This window comes from Ranitomeya variabilis, chromosome 5, assembly GCF_051348905.1.
Source record: "Ranitomeya variabilis isolate aRanVar5 chromosome 5, aRanVar5.hap1, whole genome shotgun sequence".
Taxonomy (NCBI): Eukaryota; Metazoa; Chordata; class Amphibia; order Anura; family Dendrobatidae; genus Ranitomeya; species Ranitomeya variabilis.
The window spans coordinates 653,952,727-653,966,510 of NC_135236.1; positions in this window are offsets into that span (position 1 = coordinate 653,952,727).

Here is a 13,784-nt window from a genome sequence, read left to right on the forward strand (position 1 = left end):
ACAGTTTCAAGGGTGCCAACACTTTCGGCCATCACTGTTGAGATGAGCAAAAAGATTTGCGGAACCCTGGCACAGCCGACATGTCTGAAGTCTGTGCCCACCAGAGCACTGCCAACCTACTACTACTTACAGCATCCAATTGCCTCTTCTAGGCTTGTTGTCACATTGCGGTGGGAAACACGCATGACATTGAGTAGGACTACCAATCAAAAGAGGCATCGGGGATGCAATAAGTGGTAGGAGGTTTGCAGGGTTCTCATCTCGCAACCACAGACTACTGACTTGTCCGCTTGACCAGGGTCCTAACCACAACTGGAAGACTAGGTGCCACCTTCCGTTTAGCATGACCCTAGTACATTTTCCACTTCCATATTTCCTAATTGCACTTGTGGAGACCATCACCCAATTTCTCCCAACCCAATAAATTAATGACTAGTGATGAGCGAATATACTCGTTACTCAAGATTTCCGGAGCACGCTCGGGGGTCCTCCGAGTATTTTTTAGTGCTCGGAGATTTAGTTTTTCTTGCCGCAGCTGAATGATTTACATCTGTTAGCCAGCATAAGTACATGTGGGGATTCCCTAGCATCCAGGCAACCCCCACATGTACTTATGCTGGCTAACAGATGTAAATCCTTCAGCTGCGGCAAGAAAAACTAAATTTCCGAGCACTGAAAAATACTCGGAGGACACCCGAGCGTGCTCGGGAAATCTCGAGTAATGAGTATATTCGCTCATCACTATTAATGACACAACCAACCTGAAATTGTCCTCCCTCTCCCTACAGTTTCAGGGCAGTCACATTGACTGCTGTTATGGGATGTACACCCTTGGGGACTGACTCATTGGGCCTAACTAACCCTAAATCAATCTTAAGCCCTAACCCTAGAAAAAGTGTGAAAATTTAAAAGCAGCTCTTAGTCACAAATTAAGACAGTGCACTAGAGATGAGCGAGTATACTCGTTGTTCGGGTTTTTCCGTGCACTCTCGGGTGGTCTCCGAGTATTTATTAGTGTTCGGAGATTTAGTTTTCATCGCGGCAGCTGAATGATTTACAGCTACTAGCCTGCTTGATTACATGTGGGGATTCCTTAGCAAGCAGGCAACCCCCACATGTACTCAAGCTGTGTAGTAGCTGTAAATCATTCAGCTGCCGCTATGAAAACTAAATCTCCGAGCACTAATAAATATTCGGAGGTCACCCGAGAGTGCACGGAAAAACCCGAGCAACGAGTATACTCGCTCATCACTACAGTTGCACTTGATTCAATAATGTCTTCATTCTAATCTTTGTCATCTTTGTTGTGAATTTGGATTCTGGGCTCCCCCGGTGGCCGCTTGTGGAATTGGACTTGTCATCCTCTTTCCTGTTTCACCTGGTTCCATCAGTAGTGGGTGTCGCTATTTAAGCTCATTTCTCTGGTGGTTTCTTGCCGGTCAACAATGTTATCTGATGCCTCTCAGTGCTTGTTCCTGCTTCTAGACTACTACTAGATAAGTTGGACTTTTGTCCATGTTTTGTTTTGCCTATTTGTTCCAGTTCACAGCTGAAGTTTTGTTACTGTGTCTGGAAAGCTCTCGTTGATCAGGGATTGCTACTCTGGCGTTATGAGTTAATGCCAGAGTTTAAGGTAATCTCTGGATGGTGTTTTGTTAGTGTTTTTCTGCTGACCATGAAAGTATACTATCTGTCTTCTGCTATCTAGTAAGCGGACCTCAAATTTGCTAAGACTATTTTCCTGCTGCGTTTGTTGTTTCATCTGAACTCACCGTCATTATATGTGGGGGGCTACTGTCTTCTTTGGAATATTTCTCTAGAGGTGAGCCAGGTCTTATATTTCCCTCTGCTAGCTATTTAGGTCTTAGGCCAGAGCTGGGCATCTAGCGATAAATAGGAAATGCTACCTGGCTATTTCTAGTTGCGCGGCAGGCTTAGTTCATGGTCAGTATAGTTACATCTTCTGAGAGCTTGTCCCTCTATAGGCTTGCTATGATCTCTGCCTGCAGAGATCATGATAGTTTGACCGGACAATAAAGTGTTAAAGACCCAGGTTGAGAAAGGAGAGTTATAAGAAGTCTGCTGGTATTTTTTTTTTTTTTTTTTTTTTTTTTCCTCCAGTCTGCCTTGCTGCAGTCTTTTTTCTCTCTCTCCTCCTAATCTCTGTATGGCTCTGTGTGCACCTGACAATAATGGATCTCCAGAGTGTAACTGCGGGTTTGAATAATCTCATCACGAAAGTACAAAATTTACAAGATTTTGTGGTACATGCTCCGGTATCTGAGCCGAGAATTCCTTTGCCGGAGTTCTTCACAGGGAATAGAGCTAGCTTCCAGAATTTCCGAAATAATTGTAAGCTTTATTTGTCCCTGAAGTCTCGTTCAGCTGGAGACCCTGCTCAGCAGGTTAGGATTGTGATTTCCTTGCTCAGGGGTGACCCTCAAGATTGGGCCTTCTCATTGCCAGCAGGGGATCCTGCGTTACGCGATGTGGATGCGTTTTTTCTGGCCTTGGGCTTGCTTTATGAGGAACCTCATTTGGAACTTCAGGCAGAAAAAACTTTGATGGCACTATCTCAGGGGCAAGACGAAGCTGAAGTTTTCTGCCAAAAATTCCGTAAATGGTCTGTGCTTACTCAGTGGAATGAGTGCGCCTTGGCGGCAACTTTCAGAGAAGGTCTCTCTGATGCCGTTAAGGATGTTATGGTGGGGTTCCCTGTGCCTGCAGGTCTGAATGAGTCCATGACAATGGCTATTCAGATTGATAGGCGTCTGCGGGAGCGCAAACCGGTGCACCATCTGGCGGTGTCTATGGAAAAGACGCCAGAAAGTATACAGTGTGATAGAATTCTGTCCAGGAGCGAGCGACAGAATTTTAGACGGAAGAATGGATTGTGTTTCTATTGTGGGGATTCTACTCATGTTATATCAGCATGCTCTAGGCGTACAAAGAAGCTTGATAAGTCTGTTTCCATTGGCACCATTCAGTCTAAGTTTATTTTGTCTGTAACCCTGATTTGCTCTTTGTCATCCATTGCCACGGACGCCTATGTTGACTCTGGCGCCGCTCTGAGTCTTATGGATTGGTCCTTTGCCAATCGTTGTGGTTTTGATTTAGAGCCTTTGGAGACTCTTATTCCTCTGAAGGGGATTGACTCCACCCCATTGGCTAATAATAAACCACAATACTGGACACAAGTAACCATGCGTATCAATCCGGATCACCAGGAGATTATTCGTTTCCTGGTGCTGTATAATTTACATGACGATTTGGTACTGGGATTGCCATGGTTGCAGTCTCACAACCCAGTCTTGGACTGGAGAGCAATGTCTGTGTTGAGCTGGGGATGTAAGGGTATTCATGGGGACTTACCTTTGGTTTCTATTTCGTCGTCCATTCCCTCTGAAGTCCCTGAGTTCCTCTCTGATTATCAAGATGTCTTTGACGAACCCAAGCTTGGGTCGTTACCTCCGCACCGTGAGTGCGATTGTGCCATAGATTTGATACCGGGTTGTAAATATCCCAAGGGTCGTTTGTTTAATCTGTCTGTGCCGGAACATGCTGCTATGCGGGAATATATAAAGGAGTCTTTGGAAAAGGGACATATTCGTCCATCTTCTTCTCCCTTGGGAGCTGGGTTTTTCTTTGTCTCAAAAAAAGACGGCTCTTTGAGACCATGTATTGATTATCGGCTTCTGAATAAGATCACTGTTAAGTATCAATACCCATTGCCATTGCTTACTGATTTGTTTGCTCGTATAGAGGGTGCTAAGTGGTTCTCTAAAATTGATCTTCGTGGGGCGTATAATTTGGTGCGGATCAGGCAGGGGGATGAGTGGAAGACCGCATTTAATACGCCCGAGGGCCACTTTGAGTATTTGGTCATGCCTTTTGGTCTTTCTAATGCCCCTTCAGTTTTCCAGTCTTTTATGCATGATATTTTCCGCGATTTTCTGGATAAATTTATGATAATATATCTGGATGATATTCTGATTTTTTCTGATGACTGGGACTCTCATGTCCAGCAGGTCAGGAGAGTTTTTCAGGTTCTGCGGTCTAATTCTTTATGTGTGAAGGGGTCTAAGTGCGTTTTTGGGGTCCAGAAAATTTCCTTTTTGGGGTATATTTTTTCTCCCTCTTCCATTGAGATGGATCCCGTCAAGGTGCAAGCTATTTGTGACTGGACTCAGCCCTCCTCTCTTAAGGGTCTTCAGAGATTTTTGGGCTTTGCCAACTTTTACCGCCGATTTATTGCTGGTTTTTCGGATGTCGTTAAACCACTGACTGATTTGACCAGACAAGGCGCTGATGTTGCTAATTGGTCCCCTCATGCTGTAGAGGCCTTTCAGGAGCTTAAGCGCCGTTTTGCCTCTGCCCCTGTGTTGCGTCAGCCTGATGTGAATCTGCCTTTTCAGGTTGAGGTTGACGCTTCGGAGATCGGAGCTGGGGCAGTGTTGTCGCAGAAAGGTTCCGACTGCTCCGTCATTAGGCCTTGTGCCTTCTTTTCTCGCAAATTTTCGCCCGCAGAGCGGAATTATGATGTTGGGAATCGGGAGCTTTTGGCCATGAAGTGGGCGTTTGAGGAGTGGCGCCATTGGCTCGAGGGGGCTAGGCATCAGGTGGTGGTATTGACTGACCACAAAAATTTGATTTATCTTGAGACTGCCAGACGCCTGAATCCTAGACAGGCGCGCTGGTCTTTATTTTTTTCTCGCTTTAATTTTGTGGTGTCATACCTACCGGGTTCTAAGAATGTTAAGGCAGATGCCCTTTCTAGGAGTTTTGACCCGGACTCTCCTGGTAATTCTGAACCCACAGGTATCCTTAGGGAGGGAGTAATTTTGTCGGCCGTTTCTCCTGATCTGCGGCGGTCCTTGCAAGAGTTTCAGGCGGATAGACCGGATCGTTGTCCGCCTGATAGACTGTTTGTTCCGGATGATTGGACCAGCAGAGTCATCTCTGAGGTACATTCTTCTGCATTGGCAGGTCATCCCGGAATTTTTGGTACCAGGGATTTGGTGGCAAGATCCTTCTGGTGGCCTTCCCTGTCACGAGATGTGCGAGTCTTTGTGCAGTCATGTGACGTTTGTGCTCGGGCCAAGTCTTGTAGTTCTCGGGCTAGCGGACTGCTGTTGCCCTTGCCTATTCCTAAGAGGCCTTGGACACACATCTCGATGGATTTTATTTCAGATCTGCCTGTTTCCCAGAAGATGTCTGTCATCTGGGTGGTCTGTGACCGTTTCTCTAAAATGGTCCATTTGGTTCCTCTGCCCAAGTTGCCTTCTTCTTCTGAGTTGGTTCCTCTGTTTTTTCAGAATGTTGTCCGATTGCACGGTATTCCTGAGAATATTGTTTCTGACAGAGGTACCCAATTTGTGTCTAGATTTTGGCGGGCATTCTGTGCTAGGATGGGCATAGATTTGTCTTTTTCATCTGCTTTTCACCCTCAGACTAATGGCCAGACCGAGCGGACTAATCAGACCCTGGAGACATATCTGAGGTGTTTTGTCTCTGCTGACCAGGATGATTGGGTTGCTTTTTTGCCATTGGCAGAGTTCGCCCTCAATAATCGGGCCAGCTCTTCCACCTTGGTGTCCCCGTTTTTCTGTAATTCGGGGTTTCACCCTCGATTTTCCTCCGGTCAGGTGGAATCCTCGGATTGTCCTGGAGTGGATGCGGTGGTGGAGAGATTGCATTACATCTGGGGGCAGGTTATGGACAATTTGAAGTTGTCCCAGGAGAAGACTCAGCGTTTTGCCAACCGTCATCGTCGTGTTGGTTCTCGGCTTTGTGTTGGAGATTTGGTGTGGTTGTCTTCTCGTTTTGTCCCTATGAGGGTCTCTTCTCCTAAGTTTAAACCTCGGTTCATCGGCCCTTATAGAATATTGGAGATTCTTAATCCTGTTTCTTTCCGTTTGGACCTCCCTGCGTCCTTTTCCATTCATAACGTTTTTCATCGGTCGTTATTGCGCAGGTATGAGGTACCTGTGGTACCTTCAGTTGAGCCTCCTGCTCCGGTGTTGGTTGAGGGTGAGTTGGAGTACGTTGTGGAGAAAATTTTGGACTCTCGTGTTTCCAGACGGAGACTCCAGTATCTGGTCAACTGGAAGGGTTACGGCCAGGAGGATAATTCTTGGGTCAATGCATCTGATGTTCATGCTTCTGATCTTGTTCGTGCCTTCCATAGGGCTCATCCTGGTCGCCCTGGTGGATCTGGTGAGGGTTCGGTGCCCCCTCCTTGAGGGGGGGGTACTGTTGTGAATTTGGATTCTGGGCTCCCCCGGTGGCCGCTTGTGGAATTGGACTTGTCATCCTCTTTCCTGTTTCACCTGGTTCCATCAGTAGTGGGTGTCGCTATTTAAGCTCATTTCTCTGGTGGTTTCTTGCCGGTCAACAATGTTATCTGATGCCTCTCAGTGCTTGTTCCTGCTTCTAGACTACTACTAGATAAGTTGGACTTTTGTCCATGTTTTGTTTTGCCTATTTGTTCCAGTTCACAGCTGAAGTTTTGTTACTGTGTCTGGAAAGCTCTCGTTGATCAGGGATTGCTACTCTGGCGTTATGAGTTAATGCCAGAGTTTAAGGTAATCTCTGGATGGTGTTTTGTTAGTGTTTTTCTGCTGACCATGAAAGTATACTATCTGTCTTCTGCTATCTAGTAAGCGGACCTCAAATTTGCTAAGACTATTTTCCTGCTGCGTTTGTTGTTTCATCTGAACTCACCGTCATTATATGTGGGGGGCTACTGTCTTCTTTGGAATATTTCTCTAGAGGTGAGCCAGGTCTTATATTTCCCTCTGCTAGCTATTTAGGTCTTAGGCCAGAGCTGGGCATCTAGCGATAAATAGGAAATGCTACCTGGCTATTTCTAGTTGCGCGGCAGGCTTAGTTCATGGTCAGTATAGTTACATCTTCCGAGAGCTTGTCCCTCTATAGGCTTGCTATGATCTCTGCCTGCAGAGATCATGACACATCTTGTTTGTTGCTTGTGCAGAGCGCAGCAGTCAAGAGGAGTTTGCGATCAGCTGCTACACTCTGCATAGGCCGTGACTGAGATGACAAAGCTCGCTTCATTATGCTGTTCTTGTTCACCAACCCATGACAAACGCATCTCTTCACATGGAGCTTCATGAGGGCACTCACTGTGCCGTTCTAAGACACATGGGTTATCGCAAGGGACATGGACACGAGGCAACAGTTTTCATCCCTCTACAGACTTTATTGCCCACTTTAATCCCCCACAATACGCCAATATTGCTCTTGATTGTCTTCCATACTCTGCTTCTGAACATGTGCTACACAGAAAGAGAAGAGCAGGAATCCCACATATCTGTGTGTGCTGTGTACAGGAGACAGCACATTGGGTAGTCTGCACCCACTAGCTCAGAGGGAACTGGAAATTAGAAAAAGCCTGCAGAGGGGAAAACTGGTGAAAAATTCAGGATACAAGTTATATAATTGTCAAAAATAGAGATATTGCTCATGCTCACACACGGGACCTTTCACTACTCCAATGACTAACACAGCCATTATGTAAATTTCGCATTTTCTCAACTACCTAATATACTGGAAGTATAAATATAAATCACCGATGCACAGTGTGAACATGATTTTTCTCTGTTTGGGCGTGAAGGATTTTTCAGGAAGACGAGGTAGAGGAATTTATGATTCCGTAAGACATTTACAACAATCACATTGTGTTTTCTCTGTAAGTCTCTCTGTGAGACATGTAAGTGCCTCCTTGGGGATATAATCGAACCTCGTGCTATGCCAGCAGAAGATGTATTCCTTGAGTTGTGAGCTCCCTACCAGGCCCTCCAGAAAACTTTTCGCAGGAAGCGTCTCGGCAGCTGTTGGTGCAGGTGTTAAATGCTTCATCTGCTGCTATCTCCTCGGGGTTCCTGCTGTCTCATTCACTCCAAAATCATGTCCAAAATACATATGTCTAATCTGCCCCAATGTACCTCAGATAATGGGGAAACATCGGATGACACGGTTATACCTCTAAGGTCATGAAAGAAGCAAAAATTGTATTCCCGAAATTCCTGCAGTGAGGGCAGAAAGTGATATGGGAAAAGGTAACAAGAATTTTCCAAATTTAGAGAGAAGGTAATCTACTGGTACGACAAGGTGAAAGGCAAATTTCCATCCTTCTAATCTTTCTCGTTTTTCTTCTGCCTGCATTGCAAATCTGGTAAGGATTCATCCACCAATATTCTCCAAAGTCCAACCAAAGACAACCCCGTGGAGCTGATTTTGGGACCAATCACTTACCACTAAACTGTCAGAACTGATCCCAAAGAATCTCAGTCTGACACCATAAAAATGTTGATGTTCTCCATATCGTGTACATTCATACAGTGTGCAAATATCGATACCAAACTTATTATAATATGGTCCCCAGATAAAAGCCATACTACTTCCATATAGATGCCTAAAACTATTGTAGAAAGTGCTGCCAGTACCAAACCCTACAAAAATATCGCAATGTACAGTGCTGTCACCAGGTCAAAAGTGTCCAGCTGTTGCTTTTATTTTATTCCCCGAGTAATTCCGCTTTTTTATTTTTTTAAATCCGCCGTACGGTTCCAGAGATATGGACCTTTTTATTTTGTACTACCTTTTATGGTCTTTACAAGAGGGCGTGGCTAACAGGGTCATTATACAGAGCAGCCTAAAGACACGCCCCAGAGGATCCTGTGAGCCACACCCCCTTTGTAAAAGAAAACCCAACAATTAATTTAGATTTAAAAAAAAAAAGTGGAGTACTCAGGGGAGCAGTGGGAATTAAATAAGAGCAGAAACTGGCCACCTTTCAGGCTCACTTTAAGTAGCAGTACCTTACAATGTAAATCATACCAACATACAGTGACCAAAAGTCATCAAGATGAATTAAATAATCTAACCACTGTGCTAGATTACAATTTGTGATGGTCATATAACTTGGCAGGCCTGGTTTTAGACAAAGTGGGGGCCCTAGGCAGCTGCCAAGTCTGCTTTGCCCTAAGGCCGGCCTTGAAACTTGGCCAATGTACCCTGTGCACATTAGACATATAGATTTCCCGAAACAATATGAAGTTAGAGTTTACATCACATATCGATCTATTAGGGCTAAGCAAAACTTTACAGAACTGAACATGAGGTTCTTAGTTTAATATTCTGATCATCCTGTATGAAGCCCACTGCCACACCATTGTGAACCTCTCAGAGGATCCCAGGCCTAAAAGGTGCTTCGACCACCACCAAAGCAACAGCACACCAGCAGCGGGAGCGATATATATATTTAACACAAAAGCCTGTCTTAAATAATAGGCAGTTTTCTTATAACTTCCCTTTAACCCCTTTCCGACCTTAGACATATAGTTACGTTTATGGTCGCCTTTCCGTTTTTGCAGCGGGCTCCGGTGATGAGCCCGCAACTTTTCCCGCACATGTCAGTTGATTTCATCAACAGCTTACGGGGAGGAATGGTTTTCCTTAGGGCTCGCTCACCGAGTGCTATCCAATGTTTTATCTGATAGTATTCAGCCCAGTGTCATACTATGGGGCAGTGCAGATCTGCTACATTGTTCTCATGTCGAAAAAAATTGCAGCATGCTGCAAGTGGCTCTGCAAGACGGATCACACGCACCCATACAAGTCTATGGGGGGGGGTGAAACATCGGACTGCACTCAGATGTCATCCGAGTGCAATCTGACATCCCTGGACTCAGACAATCCAGAAAATGGAAAAATAAAGTTTTCCATCTTCTCCACACCTGTGCTGCGATTCTCTCATCACAGTTTGAGCCAAGTGTCATTAGCATAATCGGCCCCATTCTCCCGCATGAGAGAATCTATGGCCTTCTGACCACAGCCTTAAAGTGACACTCCACTCCCCATATTTTAGGGCATTACATGATTCTAAGAATGGATGCGGATGGATCTGTGGTGCTCTCTCCATCCACATCAATGGAAGAACCGGGGGGGCATTGTCCAGACATTCACTGCGCACCCCATGCCCTGGAGTGACTATGTTGTAGACGAAGATGTGACACTTATCTCAGCGTCACATTAAGTATAATAACTACAGATGAGCAAATGTATTCGGGTGGAATTAAATTCTACTCAAATATATGAAAAAATCCACAATACAGATTTTTTGTAAATTCGCCCATCATCTGGTCCTCAGAGCCGCCTCTTCTTTCACCACACCTCCTGTTCACTCGAGGTCATGGCCAGAAGTCCTGGCCTAGAGTAAACCAGTCGCAGATACGACCGCAGAAAGAAGAGAACTAGACGTCCATCGCCTGTTATGTTTTCTCATTGTGCCCCCCAACATTGGTAAAGAAAGACAATAGTTTGTCAACGGTCCTGAATTTGCCGAGATTGGCCTCAATTTTCTACATTGTTTGAGTCCAAAAAGGAGACGGGATTTACCCAATCCCTACCTAAAAACTGACACTTTTGTATTGTGGGACCAGAAATGGTGGGACTAGAGAGTTTCTTTAAGGTCAATACTAATGTTGGTTGCTATGGAAGAGGCTCCTATTTTCTTTATAGGTTCCAATCAGGTTATGTTGAGACAATTAATATCAACCGGCATAACCCAAGGTCAATATGGACCTGAGCAACCTGTGCTACCAGATCTTGATGGAAAAACCCTTATAATATTTTATTCTGTTATTCTAAGATTTCGGCGCTGCAAACAATCTCGTTTACTATAACCTGTCACATTATATGGGCACATTGATTTTTCATTCTCCCGGTAACATCTGTTCTGAGAGAACAATATTCACTCCCTGGATAAAGAGGCCGTGTGTAAAGCCTGCAATATTTGTGATGTGAGGCTACAAGGCCATTATTCTGCTCCTAGTAATTCTCATGTCTCCGGAGTTCCTCGCCCTACTTATTGCTGAAGGATTTTGAAGAATGCATCAACAAAAGCAACCTGTCCTAGTCAATTACAACTTCAATGTTGTCATAAATGCATCAACGGAGCTGCCGGAAGCTTTGATCTTGAAAAATCTGAGATATCGAACAATAGGCGAGATTCTATGACCGTCTAATATTGGTCTTAAAGAGACAGAACAAACAATATAACTCAAGAAGGCCATTGTTTCAGAGACAACATAAGACAGAAGACCACATTTCATTTCTCCAATAAAGTTGAGACAATGGAAGATGAATAATGACTTGCTGCCATAGGGTCGCAAGAGACAAGGCAATTTGTGTTGGGCGCACATAAGAAAAATGAGTTTCTATATTCTACTTAGAATGTACTTAATTACTGTATCTCCAGAAAAACCAAAACAATGAATGGAGCATAAGTGGACACTGTGACATTCTAGTGGAGCTTTTCATTCTTCGGATCAGTGAAGGTCCAAGTGGTTGGAACCATTCCTAAGCAATCAACAAGTTATCGACTAAACCATGGAAACTTTTTAGGAGACAAGTTCGAGTTGTTTTTTTGGACTGTCCATGTAAAATGTGTGGCAGCCACAGATGCCTCATACATGTCTTGCCTTCAGATGCCCCCTGATTACCTGCCACTAAGACTACCAACAAATTACTGGCCATAGAAAACTATGAACTAATGTCCAAACTTGCTAAGCGTTCCAGAATGTCTAAGGTGAGACCACCTGAACTCCAGAAGAGACATCTCAAAAATCAACGCTTCTGGAAGTTTTCTTGTGTGTAATGCCAGATTGCATTATCAGACGGACACCTAGCGTGAAGGTTTAGGAGATTTTTGGTGGTCTGGCTTTGAGTTGGAGATGTGCCATAGCTATTCTGCGGCTCTTATACCTCCAGAGTCCTATTTTTTAAAAGAGTCCTGACCCTAGTACATTGTACTGTCTGACATAGACCTAATGAGCTAAAACTTAGTACATCACAAAGAGTTTTGGTCAATGGCCCAGTGCCTTAAGGAACCTTTTCATTATCAGTGCCAAAATAATTTCCTTTTCAGGGTTTTTTTAATCAATAAGCCATTAATATATTATTATAGGGGTCTGATCTCTAGGATCACACCAATTTTCAGAAAAGAAGAACAACAGATTTCGGTGCCACACTCACTTCTTAGTTCTTCCAGTAATGCCCTCCATACACTTCAGATAGCAGTTGGCCAAATGAGGGTTCAGACGGAAGCTATCTTGACCAGCACTCCCATACACAGGCGTGCTTGCCCGGCCAATATCTGGGGTTCTTTATCAGAAAGCCACTGCTAGATATCTCTGGTGGCGGCTTATCTCAGGCACAAGTAAAGGATCGGCAGTCCAAAACTGGACATGTCGGGTCTTTGCCTGCTCTAACAATCATCTATCGGAGGCCAACATAAACATTATATTATCCGTTGAATCTTTCTACATCAGTGGGTTTGGTCATTGTTTGTCTGAAGTGCATGGGGGTCTTGAGTCCTGCTTACCGGAGGATCTAGAGAGCAAGACCTTTATTGACAGTACATCAAAGGGAACCTGACAACTTTCCGATCTCCGAGCAGCATGTATCAGACAATGGCTGTATGATTTCAGCCAGGTATATTTAACTCTGAAGCACTGGGGCGTTTCAGAGAAAAACATACTTAAAAAGCAGGAGACCAGCCATAAAGGCAGGTCCCAGGAGACCTAGCAGCCACTGGCAGTGGTCGGGGAAAATCCACCAGGGACTCGCCTCCCTGACCTGTCTTGGTCCCTGGTGGCTTCTAAAGTCTCTTTTCTCTGCAACGCCCCAGCGTTTTAGAGTCACATATACCTGGCTGAAATCACACGGCTAGCACCTGGATATATGCTGCCCATGGTTTATATATCAGCTGTCAGGTTCCCATTAATGGCCTATCCTAAGGATATTATTGAAAAAAATGGAAAACCCTTTGGGGCTCAAATTTTACACAATGATACATTTTGGGCAATTTTTTTCAATTTGTCACCCATACAGAAAACACATTTCCTTTTACAAATTGTATGACTTTAATTTAGCTTAATAATGGAAACAAAAAAAGAATCTGTGTGATTATTTCCATACAATTTCAGGCAAGTGACAGAATCCATGTATCACGGTAATGAAGTCTTCCCATCCTTCCCAGATGGTTAATAGGGCTTTAAAGCCATTATACTACACTTACGTCTAGAGATATTGCAAAACAAATCCTATCTTAATCTTTGATCTTGAAGTGATCGATATAACTCCTAAGATCTAGGGTGGATTAATGGCATTAAATTAAAATGAGCGACCATTTATAGCCCGCGATGGCGGATCATTAGGCCGCATGGGAGAAAATGCAAATATACAATATGGCTCCACAGACTGGTTCAAAAAGTTTTGCACGTTTGGTTCATTTCAAGCTCATTAATTTAATCGAGATTAGAAATATTGATTTTCTGCATGAGATGATGCTTCATTGTCTTCTCCAGAGGAAAACAATTATCATTTGAGGGTGGTCTGTCAGAAAATGGAATCTTTGGTGGTTCATAGAACACATTTAATGATTCCTAACAAATCAGTTGGTGACTTGTTTTAGAACCGTAGAACATTCATTGAGGTCAACCCTCTTTTATTGAAGACATTATATAGTAGCTATTTCATTTACAGTTATGGAAATGAATAGATATCCAACCAATCAGAAGTAAACTTTAAAGAGTATCCGTCGCTTTAATTCTCATTTTATAAATGAATAGTACACATAAAAATAAGCAACGTTGTAATAGTTCTTATCAGAGAAATCTATTTTGTTCTCCTGTGCTAATTATTTATTCTCAATCACCGGTAAAATCTACCGTATTTTTCGGACTACAAGACGCACTTTT